Below are 12150 nucleotides of genomic sequence, written 5' to 3'. Positions count from 1 at the left end.
CTACAGTTTTTGTCTGAAATGGTGTTCTTCATTCAGTGCCTGAACATTTTGTGTACTATTGTTAAACAGTTGCCTTTTCCCACACTGGATGTGGCTGCATTTCCCTCGTGGATGAAGCAGTTCCTGCCTATATGTTACATTCATGATCCTTCTGCATGGAAGGCCCAGGATGTATGTTGGTTGAGGCAATAGTCATGCATTGCTGGGGTGAACCATGTGTTGGCAGTGATTCATCCCTTCACTTTGGCAATGACTCTTGATGTGATAGCCACACTGAGGGGAGGGGACTGGTTAGAAGTCCAGCATGGGGTGATTTTCTTTGCCTGTCATGAGACTGGGGAAAGGCCAAGTTTAAGCTGATTTCTGTTCAAACACAATCACTCTCCCCTTCCTCTATCTAGAGCTAATTCTGCAATCTTGGTACAACCCCTCCCCCCTGGGCCATCGCAGGGGTTTGAGCCCATGTCCTTAAGCACCAAAGCACAGACCTCCACTGCTTGAGCGATGGGGCAACTCCATTAGCTGGCAGCAGTAGTAGATTGTGCTACGATATGTGGACAAGCTGCAAGAGGTGTGTGTGTGTGTGTGTGGGGGTGCAACATGCACTGCACAAGAAAGTTAGTTAGTCTCACTTATAGTGATGTAAATCAGGAGTAGCTCTGAGTCGAGTGGAATGACATGTGCGTAACAGGAGTGAGACCGGAAATAAACTCATTGGCTAAGATTTCACAAAGTGGCCAGGGATTGTGCGAGTCTCATAAGAACATAAGGGCCATACTGGGTCAGACCGAAGGTCCATCTAGCCCAGTATCCTGTCTTCTGACAATGGCCAATGCCAGGTGCCCCAGAGGGAATGAACAGAACAGATAAGCATCTAGTGATCTGTCTCATCTGGTTTGTTCTGAAACCTGTGCACTATTCTGACACTTTGTTTGTCAGCTGGGCCCAGGTTTGATCAGAAGGTTCTTTTGAAAAATCTGAGCTGACTTTGGGGTTTGTACAGGAATCTGAAACCAGGTGAGGCTCATGTAGATCCGCCTTCCATTTGAAAAAAATTTTCTCAGCTTCTACCACCCCCTCTCTCTTTATTTCTCTCTCACACACACTTAGTACCATTACCAACTAACCCTTCATGCCCTAACTGTGTTCGCTTGTGTAGCTGTCCCCTCCTCCTGTATTCTTGGTATAGCATTCCCATTGTTTTAAGCTGTAACCGATGTACATTGTGAGTTGCATAAAGGACGTGTTGCAGAATGGAATTGTATTGTGCATAGCGACTGTGTGCTTCCCTTTAAACTATAGCCCTGTCACCAGGCAGCTTTCTGCAGAGTGGTTACTGAGTGAACAGCTGAGAACCTGTGGGAAGACCCAAAAGGCACTTAAATTATATTTGCTCTTTGATTTTGAAGACATTTAGTCCCGTTTAATGGAATTGGAATGCAATTTAACTCTGCAAAGAAGGGGAGGCTGCCTCTGGAGAAGTGACACTGCCATGGCTGGGGAAACAAAAAAGCGAAGTGAGCAAAACAGCAGGGTCGGGTTCACTATCCAAATAATTATTATTAAATAAATAAGCTAGTGGGACTGTGTCTGTCAGCCTCTCTGTGCACTTGAAATTCTGTTAACCACATCAGCGCTGCCTAATGTACTAGGTTAGCTGCGCTTTGCAGTGAAACGCGTACCCCATTCTTGGTCGACTCTCCAGGGGAATGTTGACAATGAGTGAGGTCAGGTCTACATGACAATGGTTTGTCGGCATAGCTGTGTAGGTCATGGGTGCGAAAGCAAACCCGCCCAGAAACTAACAAGTGAGACTCAGGTTGCTTGATGTGTTCTGCCAGTCTAACTGTACCAGCAAACCCTCCTCCAGAACAACCCCACGTTCATCTCCCTAGCCCTTAAACAGTCCCTACCCAATTGCTCCGGAGAAGAGATGGGCTTTGCCATGTCCCAGCAAGGCTTTATGGAACTGAGGATAGAAGCAAGTTCTAGAGTCAAGGGACCCTGATGGAAAACTTTACCACCAGCTCTTTTCCATTGGAACCAGGGGAGCACTAGCTCAAGCCCCTGAGCATAACTACGGTGGTATCACATGACACCATGGTACATACTTTTAGACTGTGCCTACATGCAGTCCTGGGGATTTTAAATTCCAGCCAAACATGGGATTTTCTACCCTGCTGGGTGAATTCCATTGTTGAACACTGAATTCCTGTAGAACAACAACCAAACTGAATCTCTTTGCAGAACAGGCAGGATTTAAAGTCTATACCTTACTGTCTAATAATAGGCGTGCGTATATATGTCTGTATCTTTGAAATCCCTTCGTACATCCAATGTGCCTGGACAAAAGCAAGGGACTGATTTATGACTAAAGGACAATATTTCATTTCCCATAAGTGCCTTAATCCCGTGAGTAAATAATACAGCTTTGTGCTATAATCCCTCAGCTGGTATATCTCTACCCTTCCTGGCTACCTCTGTGTTGATTTACATTTAATATGTTGCTATTAAGTTGCTCTGTGTGTGTGGCTTATAATAAGTACCGTATTTATTCTGTCAGGGGATGGTTGTTTTTTTTAAGTCACATTTGTATTGTATTTTAGTGCACTCATGAAAAAGAATGCTGGGCACATTCCCAAGATATTTGTATCTCCTCTTCCCTAATTCTTTCCATGCTGCTCAGAACACACGTTATTTTGGGCCTGCATCTGACACTGTCTATGTCAGACTGATGAGTTCTCTACAGTAAGTTGCTCACCCGGCTTCAGCCAATTCCAGGTGGCTTTGGTTACTGGCTTTTGCTTTCTGGCTGGACTCTTTTCCCCCTCTCTCCTCCTCCAATTATTGCTTCAGACGTGTCCTCCAAGCAGTCACCGTCCAACCTGAAAGTCACAAATCTCAGAGAGCACCATGGAATCTGCGGGCTGAGGTTGAGGCGGGTAGTAGAAGCTCCAAAGGCAGCATTTTCAGATGGTCTAAGCAGCTGCTACCTGGATCAGCTTTTTGAAAGAGCTCAGCACTAGAGAAGGTCAGAACGTTTTTGGTGAGAAATATTGGTTGAAGCCAAATCTCTGCTCTGGGTGATTCAGAGGCTTTTTTGCCCCCCCCCCCACCTTTTTTTTTGTCTTCCTCCATTTCGGATCACTCTGAATCAGACAGACCACAGACGTGCACATTGGGGAGTTCCCCATCCCAGGTCAGCGTCCTAACCATCAGGCAATCGACTGTGAGAGTCATTCCCCACCCACCCACCCCCCTCTCTCCCAATGTGGAATGAAAACTGATTTTGAAACTGGCTTTGAACTAGAATTGCCATCCTCCAGACACCTCGACCCAGCCCCCAGCAACTCGCGTTGAGCACCGTGGAGATCCCAACCCCCCATTCAGCAGGGTGGGAGCTGCTGGGTGCTCGGCTCGCTGCAAAACTGGCCCTGGTGGCAGGCGCTGAGAAATTTTCAAAATTTCTCTCTCTGCATCGGGTTACTGTCTCGTGGCTTTGGGTTTCAATGAGGACACATGGCACGGTTCTACGCTGTAAGTACATTATGATGTGTTTTGGTCGTGCCGAAGAGGACCAGTTGTGGACAATGGCCCCATTGTACTGAGACCACAGCCTATCGTACTGACAGATATTTGTCTCATGGTTTCCTTGTGTTTGTCTGTCTGTTGCCACCGGTTGTCTTATACTTTGACTATAAGCTTTCTGGAGCAGTGACAGTGTTTTTGTTGTGTTTGTACTGCGCCTTGCACCATGAGGTCCTGGTCTATGGGTAAGGCTCCTAGGTGCTTTGGCGAATGATGGTAGGTGCTGGAGGAACACACAACAAATAAACGGTCCCTCCCCCAAAAGACACAATCGAAGTACCGCACCAGAAACAACGGGGAAAACAGTAATTCTTATTCTAAGCCCCTCCCCTTCAATGAAACTTCACCCATATTTATTTATAGACCCAAATCTAGTTGTCTTCTGTGCGGTCTCGAAATGTTCTGACTAATGTTTCTTCACTTCCACCTTGGGACTGGAGTCACAAGTGCCAAGAACACCATGTGAGAGGTTGTTCTTTTAGACGTTTACGGTCAGGAGGAGAACTGGCTGAATAATGGACAGGAGGAGGGGTGGGGAACATGGGTTTATTTGTGAAGATTTTATCCAGTGACTGGCAAAGATCACGAATGCTTTATTTGACTGGTACTACTTGATCAGCTGCAGAGGTGGCAAATGATGAAAAAAAGGGTGTTCTTTGTGAATGATGGGCTGGATCCTCTGTGGATAAAACCATGCCACTCTGTGGATATCAGTGAAGCTATGCTGATTTACGCCAGCTGACGAGCTGACCCCAAGCCTTCATCAGTTGACTGGGAAAATTGCTGAAGATGTTATTCATGACTATTATTTGAGTGGCTGTAGCCAGTAGACGCGCTGGACAGAGTTCTCCTACTAGCCTGCTGTGAGGTGTCCAGTCCAGTTCTGCTGACGGAGAAGGTTCAGAGAAGCATTGAACATTCTGGATGCTTCGCTGAACAATGTGTGATGAAGCAGGAGGTGAGCGTCAGTTTGGGGGGTATCTGGCTCCAGGGTTGTGGGTGGAGGTCAATCTCTAATCTGATCCCCAAACCTTTTTCAGTTCTCCCATCCCTACTGTCAGCCACAAACTCTGGCAGGCGAGAGTCATTTCTGCGTTAGTTGCCTCAGGGCTTGTCTACACTACCGCTTAAGTCAATGTAACTTATGTCACTCAGGGGTGTGAAAGAGCCACCCCCCTGAGCAATGTAAGTTACATCAACTTAAAGCGGTGTCTACAACGTAGCTTCTCCCTCTCCTAGTGTGATAGTGAACACAAGCCCTCAGCATGACATCTGGTGGAAAAGCCTCGAGTGATCCATTTGTTTCATTTTGAGCACACGAGTCCCAGGCAGGCGGGTTCTCTGCAGCGGGGAGCTGAGCGATGGAAGGGCACAGCAAACTGTAAATAATTGAGAGGTTTCAGCTACCACCTCTGAGCTAGGCATCCTCCGGAGACCTCCCCTCTCCTGCTCCTGGTGCCTCTGTGCGACACCGAAGAATCCGCTCGATACCTGCCCTGAGATTGTGCTGGGAGGGAGTCAGGCTGGAGTCTGGATCGAAGCTCCTGAGAGGCGGTGGAGAGGGCCATGCTGTGCTCCCCTCTGGGCTCTGAAGCTGGTGTTTTGGTGTCAGCCTCGTTTTGTTTTCTCCTGACACAAGGGAGCCTTCTTCTTAAAGGCAAACTGCCAACAAAATCCTGACAGTGCTGCAACACCAGGTGAAGGGGAGGATTTAGTGTAGTTACTTGACACTCCCCCTTTCCCTTTCACGTCCCTCAGCCTCTGGCCTCACTCAAACTACTGGCATTTGCCCTGAACCAGTGCCCAGCACATCCCAGCCTGGCCATGTTACAGCAAATGTGTGCTGAGATGCCACCCTGTTAGCCTGGGAACAGTATGGCCTAGTGTGACACAGCACTGGACTGGGGCTGTGATCTGGGTTCTGGGCTACTGGGAGACCTCGGGGAAGTCACTTCGCCTTTTTCTGCCTTGTCTCCAGAAGGGTAATGATGCTTAGCTCCTTGGTAAAACACCTGGTGACCTACAGATAAGTGATCTATGAGAGCTAGGTGGTGTTATTAAATATAGATACCTCTATATTGGTAGACACCTTTAGCTCAGGTGTTTAGAGATTGACATTGTAGCGTATGAAGTCCCAGGTATAGACCTGTGTGCTGGAGGGTGTTATACGTATTAGAACCCAGAGCAGGAAAAATCATCCCATGAGACTGCAACGTGCGGCAATTCACTCGGCACGTGGCAGCACCTGCCCATGCTGCTGAATTGGGCCGCCTTTTCATGCCTCCCTTACGGCGCTCCTTTTTTGTCTTGTGCGTGCCCTGGCCATGTTCCTGGGCCAGAGTTCGATCCTTTATCGTCTCGGGGGCTGGCAGCGGGTCTGTCATAGGCTGCTCTAGCAATTAGCGTGGGCTGAAGGGAGTAAAACTGCTTGCCAGGCCTTTGCCGAGGAGATTCTAGCCCTGGCATTAGGCTTTGCAGGTATTTTATGTTTTAAAAGAAGAGAAGGAGGAAATTTAAAATGTGCAGAGCTATTTATAAAAGCAGATGAGTTCCCAAGCTGTTCTGATGAAGCATACGCCAAGGGGGGAAGTGGGGGGGGGGAGAGTGGGGGGAGCAGAAACCACACGGTAACTATTTAAAACAGCCCTGTTCAGTTTGACTTTTAAATTTTCCCCTTCTCCTTTTGCTAGAAACATTCTAATCTAATGCCTGGTGCAAAGCTTCGGGGAGGGTGATGGTTACTCTGGAACTTGTCATTTGAGGGTAAATCTCAGGGCGCTTAATTGCTTTGAATTCCCTCTTGGCACATCCCGCCCTCCCACCCAACACGCCCCCTCCCCCCCCCGTCTCCCCATAGCAAGTCATTTGCTGTCCACTGTGCAGACCAGAATATTGCCCCTGCAGGTCTCTGAACATGGAGGGATGGGTCCTTGTGCCAGATTCTGTTTCAAATGGGGTCCTGAGCGCTGATAAGGTTAATTGATTTCCGTTGTTTTAATTAACGAAATTCAATTTCCACCTAATGAGAGAGATTTCAGTGTGACACGTGTAAATGGCAAAATGACGAACGCCATCTGTGATGAAAGGGAATGGAGGCAGCAGCTAGCGACATGGAGAGAGCAAACAGGAGACTATGGAGAGGGGGCTGGGGGGAAGACAGCCCCATCAACCCCTTGGGGATGAACACCCAGGAAATGTCCCGACTCTACGGGGATGGAGCTACCTGCTCTCCCCATCAGCCAGTGCTTTTTTGAGTGGCAGGGGCTTTTCCTTTCGGAACAGGGGGATCTGAGCACGCTCCCTGCGAAGAATGCAGGCCTTGTGATTACGGCACTGAACTAAGATTTGAGCTCCATTCCCAGCTTTGTCACAGACTTCTTATATGATGCTCGGGAAATTGCTTATTCTCTCTGTGTCTGTTTCCTGAAGCTTCCTCCATAGTGTCCCTGGCTAGAGCACCCTCATCCCTGACTTGGCAGGGGAGCACTGCATTTAGGGGTGAGAGGGTCATTCATTTTTACCGGTCCATTCGTTCTTTAGCCTTTGCCGAGCCTACCAGCAGGGGGACACGCTGCGGTCTTGGTGTGTACAGCGCAATAGAGACCTGTGATCTGGAACTGGGCTGAGACCATCAAACTCATGACATGTAAAATACAGAAAAGAGGCACGTGAGACTCTGCTCAGGAAAAGACGAAGTGCTGAGAAGAGAAGAGTGCTGAGAAGAGAAAAATGCAACGTGCACATGGGGCTATCAGGACAGCCTCTGTAAGGGGGCTATTGTCTCTGGCCCCTCCGAGTTCAGCGCGGTACCGAGGAGGCCAGAGGCTGCAGATAAGAGAAAGCGATTTCTGGTTTTAATTAACTGAGCTTTCATTTAAGGATAAACAAAGGCCATGTTTGTGTGCTGACAGCTGGCTGTCCTTCTGGGTCAGATAAGAAGGCAAGTTATTGCCTGCAAGCTGCGAAAGGGACCAGGAGATAGTCCAAGAAGCGGGGATGTGAACCAATGCTGAGTGAACGTAGAGGCTGGCCAGGTTTTGAGCAGTGGCAGAGCTAGAGGGTGATGGGTCATTGTTGGTGCCACCTTCAATTATACCTATTGGTTTGAAACAATGCCACACATACACGTAAAGGCTGCCGCGGGTGGGGGGCCGCGGCTCCTTCTACTCCTGCCTAGTTGCTCCACCATAGGCCACTTTATGCTTGGCACTGAAGATCAGCAGGGAGCCTGATGCCCATTTGCCCTGGGGTGGGCAAAGAATGGATCCCAGCAACCGCAAATCCATGAACCCAGAGCAGGCGAGCTGGGGAAACATACCCCCTCTGACTCTGGAGCGATGGAACAAGGGGGTTCCGAAGAGATCCTGCCATCTTTGATTGATTTATCCACTGGGCTGATTCTCCTTCCCGGCTGCTCCATTGTCTTCCCCTTCCTCCACAGCCACGTGCACAGAGACCACATGGCCACCCGTGGATGGCACAGCAGGTGGCATTAGGAATGCAGCAGCTGAGTTTTAGTCCTATAAATACAGGCTTTCATAGAGTCTCATAAATGTCAGGCTGGAAGGGACCTCAAGAGGTCACCTAGTGCGTCGTCCTGCACCAAGGCAGGGCCATGTAAATCTAGCCCATCCCTGATGGGTGTTGTCTATCATTTTCTTTTGCTGTATTTCTTTTCAGAAGGGCCAAGCCGTTTCAAACCAGCAGTGACAGAGCACCACTAAGCCGTGTGAAGGGGTTGGGGTAGAAAGTTTGAAATAGTGACAAGAACTAAAATGCACCTTTGAGCCTTTGCTCACTCTGAGACCTAAATCATTCTGGATATCCCGCCTTGCTCAGTAGGGTTTATCTTCCTCCCATTCGCAGCTAGAAAAGGATTTTCCCATGCCAGGCAACTTTTCAAGAGTTCCAAAAAATTTCGCGTTGGGATGAAATTGAGAGCTTTCAAAGGGTTTTTTTTTTTTTCAGGTGGGGGAAGTGGGAGATAAAAACAGAATCAGAGAAACCAGTAAGTCAGCAAGCTACCACCCCAAAATAACCCCATGGTTGGGGCATTCACTTGAGATGTGGGCCTGCCCAGGTTCAAGTCCTTGCTCTTCCTGATTGAGATTAGGGACATGAATTGGGTCCCAGGTGAGTGCCCCACCGATCAGGGCTATTCTGTGGATCAGCCCTCTCAAACTCTCCTGTTGGAGCTGTTCCACTGTGTATAAAAAATTGAATATTCAATGAGCCAGAGTGACCCTGACTCGCTCTGTAGCCTAATGGTTAGGACATTCTCCTGGGACATAAGAATCCAAAGAGCTATGGAGGGGGGAGCGAAGAGGGTGCAGAATCTTTCAGGTGATGGCCATTGCAAACAAAAGCCCAAGTATTTTAAACAGCCCAATTCCAAATCCTTTCTGCTCCGAGTTGCTCAGATTTCACTTGGTTTTTATGCTGCCATAATCTTACCAGTTCTCCAGTTGGCTGTAGAATCTTCCAGGAAACACAGGATAGTTGTGAATTTCTAATGCAAAAAAAAAAACAAAAACCCACCACCAATACCAGGCAGACTATGAGAACTGTTTGCATGTGTGTGTCTGTGTTTTAATATTTCATCCCTTTTTGATCAATCAGAAGGAAACACAGCAAGGCACCGTGTCAGATTAGGGGCACTCAGTCCTAAAACCACAGAAGGGTTGTTATTTGGTACAAAAGGGTGTGGGGGGGGATGTCAGAGACTGGCTATTTTAAGAGTCAGTAAAGGAGTAGAGCCCCTTCCCCAAAGCTCTCATAAGCAACTAACTTCCCAATATAAAATAAACTGACAATAACCAAAAATATAATAGGTACATACAGGTTTCAAAAGTTTCCCCTGCAAGAAGCAGTGAATTTTTTCCACCATCAAATTTCAAGCAGACAGGCCTTTTACTATATATTACCCACTTTAAGTGTTCTAAAACCATGAACCAGACCCTCTAAAATCAGGAGTTTGGCTTAAAAATCATGTTTTTTTTTAAATAATAAATGTTTGGATTCTTTTCTTTGTCTTCAGGGCTTCGAGCCTGTAGCTCACACGTCAAACTTTTCTCTGCAACCAGGAGGACTAGAAACTTTTTTTTTAAAATGAAAGCTGACATACTCACTTAATCACATGTGCAGCCCAATCTATAGAGTATGCATTAATTGATACTGATACTTAAGAATTCCCAGTTATCACTCTGAGGTTTGACTAATCTTCTCCCCAGATTAGGCCCAGTAGTATTAAAATTACTGTTTAACTGGGAAACCCAATGTACCAGTAAGGTAGATAGAGATAATACAGAATGTACGTCTGCACATCCATATACTCACACCACCCCTTGTGGAACAACCTGAAATGTTAGCCATGATCTTCCTCATCACCATCACCTCCTCATCATGACCAGTGGCCATCATCCTGGCCATTCCCAAGGGCTACGTCTCTCTCTCCTCCTGAACCGAGGGTGGGATACAACTTTTCTAATACCTTACGCTGATGCCACTATGCCTAATGCATATTCATTAGGAGTTTCCCACCTCTTCCATATTTGTATTTCTTCATCCTACTAATGTTGGGGTGCCCTTCTCCAATAGGTTAGTATATTAATGATGTCAACTTAGCATATATGTCAGTTTGTTGCCATGGCATCTGCAAATGTTCCTATCCTAAAATATCCAAAAGCCGGTGTTAGCTCATGTTCCTGTGGTTGGCTGGCGTCATTAGGGAGAAACCTCCCCCTTAAACACTCTATTCCCAGTTCCCCAAAATGTAGAGGTGACTGTTAGGTTATTTATCTGTGCCAAAATTCAAGGCCTCAAGCCTTATGCTAACTGCTGAAGCCAATGTCTTACAGGGGACAGGCTTTTGGGTTCTTTGCATTACTGCTGCATAAAATAAACATTAAAGCCAGTTCTATGGGCTACACATGATGCTAGGAGTTGGCGCTTTAAGAGAAATCCCGAATAGTGTGACAAAAATCACAGGAGTTGGTAACACAGCAATAGCTGCAGCTGCCCTGGCCTCTTCCCTTCAGCTCCGGAAAGGGACTCCTTGAGGCCAAGCTGCCGGCCCACATGGGTGTCGCCTCACTTTGTTACAGAAACTGTGGCAGTGGGGAACCAAAGGCCATGAGGGCCCCCTCTCTCGGGCTTGTACTCCTTGCTACAGGCACAAAGCCCAGTTTGGTTCCCCTTTTCCTCTTCCTAAGGCACCTTTAAGGCTTGCTAATTATGGGGTGCGGGGATGGGGGCAAGTAGGTCGAACAGTTCATCTGAGGGTGTAGACTCCACTCACATAACGTTCAACCTGGGGCAGGGGGGGTTTCTTCTGGCATGGCAGGATTTCCTCTTCGGCTTTCTTGTTCATACCCCTCTGTCAGGGCAGCCATCCCCCTGGTGCCCAGGGGGGCAGGTACAAAGGCTCTTCCAGATGGAGATGGCTGTAGTTGTGTAAACGCCAGCCTTGCTGTTTCAGTATCAGCTCTGAGATGAATTAAGTGTTTGAAGACCTGAGAAATTGCAGCATTCACAGGCTGTCATCTAAACAATTGCATTCGATGGGAGAAAACAAACTCACTCAGGTCACCTGCAATCGGCTTTTGATGCTGGTAGGTAGCAGTTAAACTGATGGAGGAGCAAAAACACCTCCCGACAGCTGATGATTCAGAAATTCAATCACCCACATGGCACCTTTTCTAATATAGCAAGCACCCGGTGTTCACAGTGTCTGTTGGTGGGGAGGAAAGGGGGGGCAAGATCCAGTATTGTTGCTGAGGGCTTGTCTAGACAGAGGGAATTTGCACTGGTCGATGCACTTACACTGATGCAAACGCCAGTATTGCCACGCTCCACTGCTACAGAGTACAGTGCTAAGTGCTCACTGCAGGTGCTCAGATACTGCAGTGACACACCCCGTATACAGGAGGTCAGACTAGTCGATCGCAGTTGTCTCTTCTGGCTTTTTAATCTATGAATCCATAATCTGTGTATGGACCCAGATAGTAACTCCTCATACAACACCTGCCGATGATTGTCTGATAGAGGGACAGCTCTAGACTACAGTGCCCAATTTGCAGAGTGGTGTTCATATGCCCTTATGATAAAGCAAAGCTCAAGCATTGTCAGCTCCCATATGCCCCAAATGCCACCAGGAATGTACTTGCCATTTTGATGGTTGAGAAACAGCCAGAGAGCTCATAAAAATCGAAGAGAACCAGCCGGTTCTGTAAGGTTAGCAGATGTGCAGTGCACTTTTCCCCGGTACGCAGAGATGGATTTTAGCAAGTGAATGGGGGGGTTGGCTGAAGGTAACAGATGAGAATTGGGGAGAGACTTACCCATAACTTCTTGGAACCTACAACGATAGCAAGTTTGGATCTATTCTGAGCCTTATCGTGAGGGAAGGGCTGGATTTTACTTTTTCTGAACTAGAGCGGGTCCAAGTGTTTCCCTCCAAACAGAAAACGGCTTTTCATCTAAAATCAACATTTTCCTGGAGTTTTTGTTTTGATCAAAATTTTCTGTTTTCTCAATGCAAAGCCGGAAACCACAAGCTGATTT

This window comes from Malaclemys terrapin, chromosome 15 (genome assembly GCF_027887155.1).
Source record: "Malaclemys terrapin pileata isolate rMalTer1 chromosome 15, rMalTer1.hap1, whole genome shotgun sequence".
Classification (NCBI taxonomy): Eukaryota; Metazoa; Chordata; order Testudines; family Emydidae; genus Malaclemys; species Malaclemys terrapin.
Note: the sequence above shows the minus strand (reverse complement) of the source record.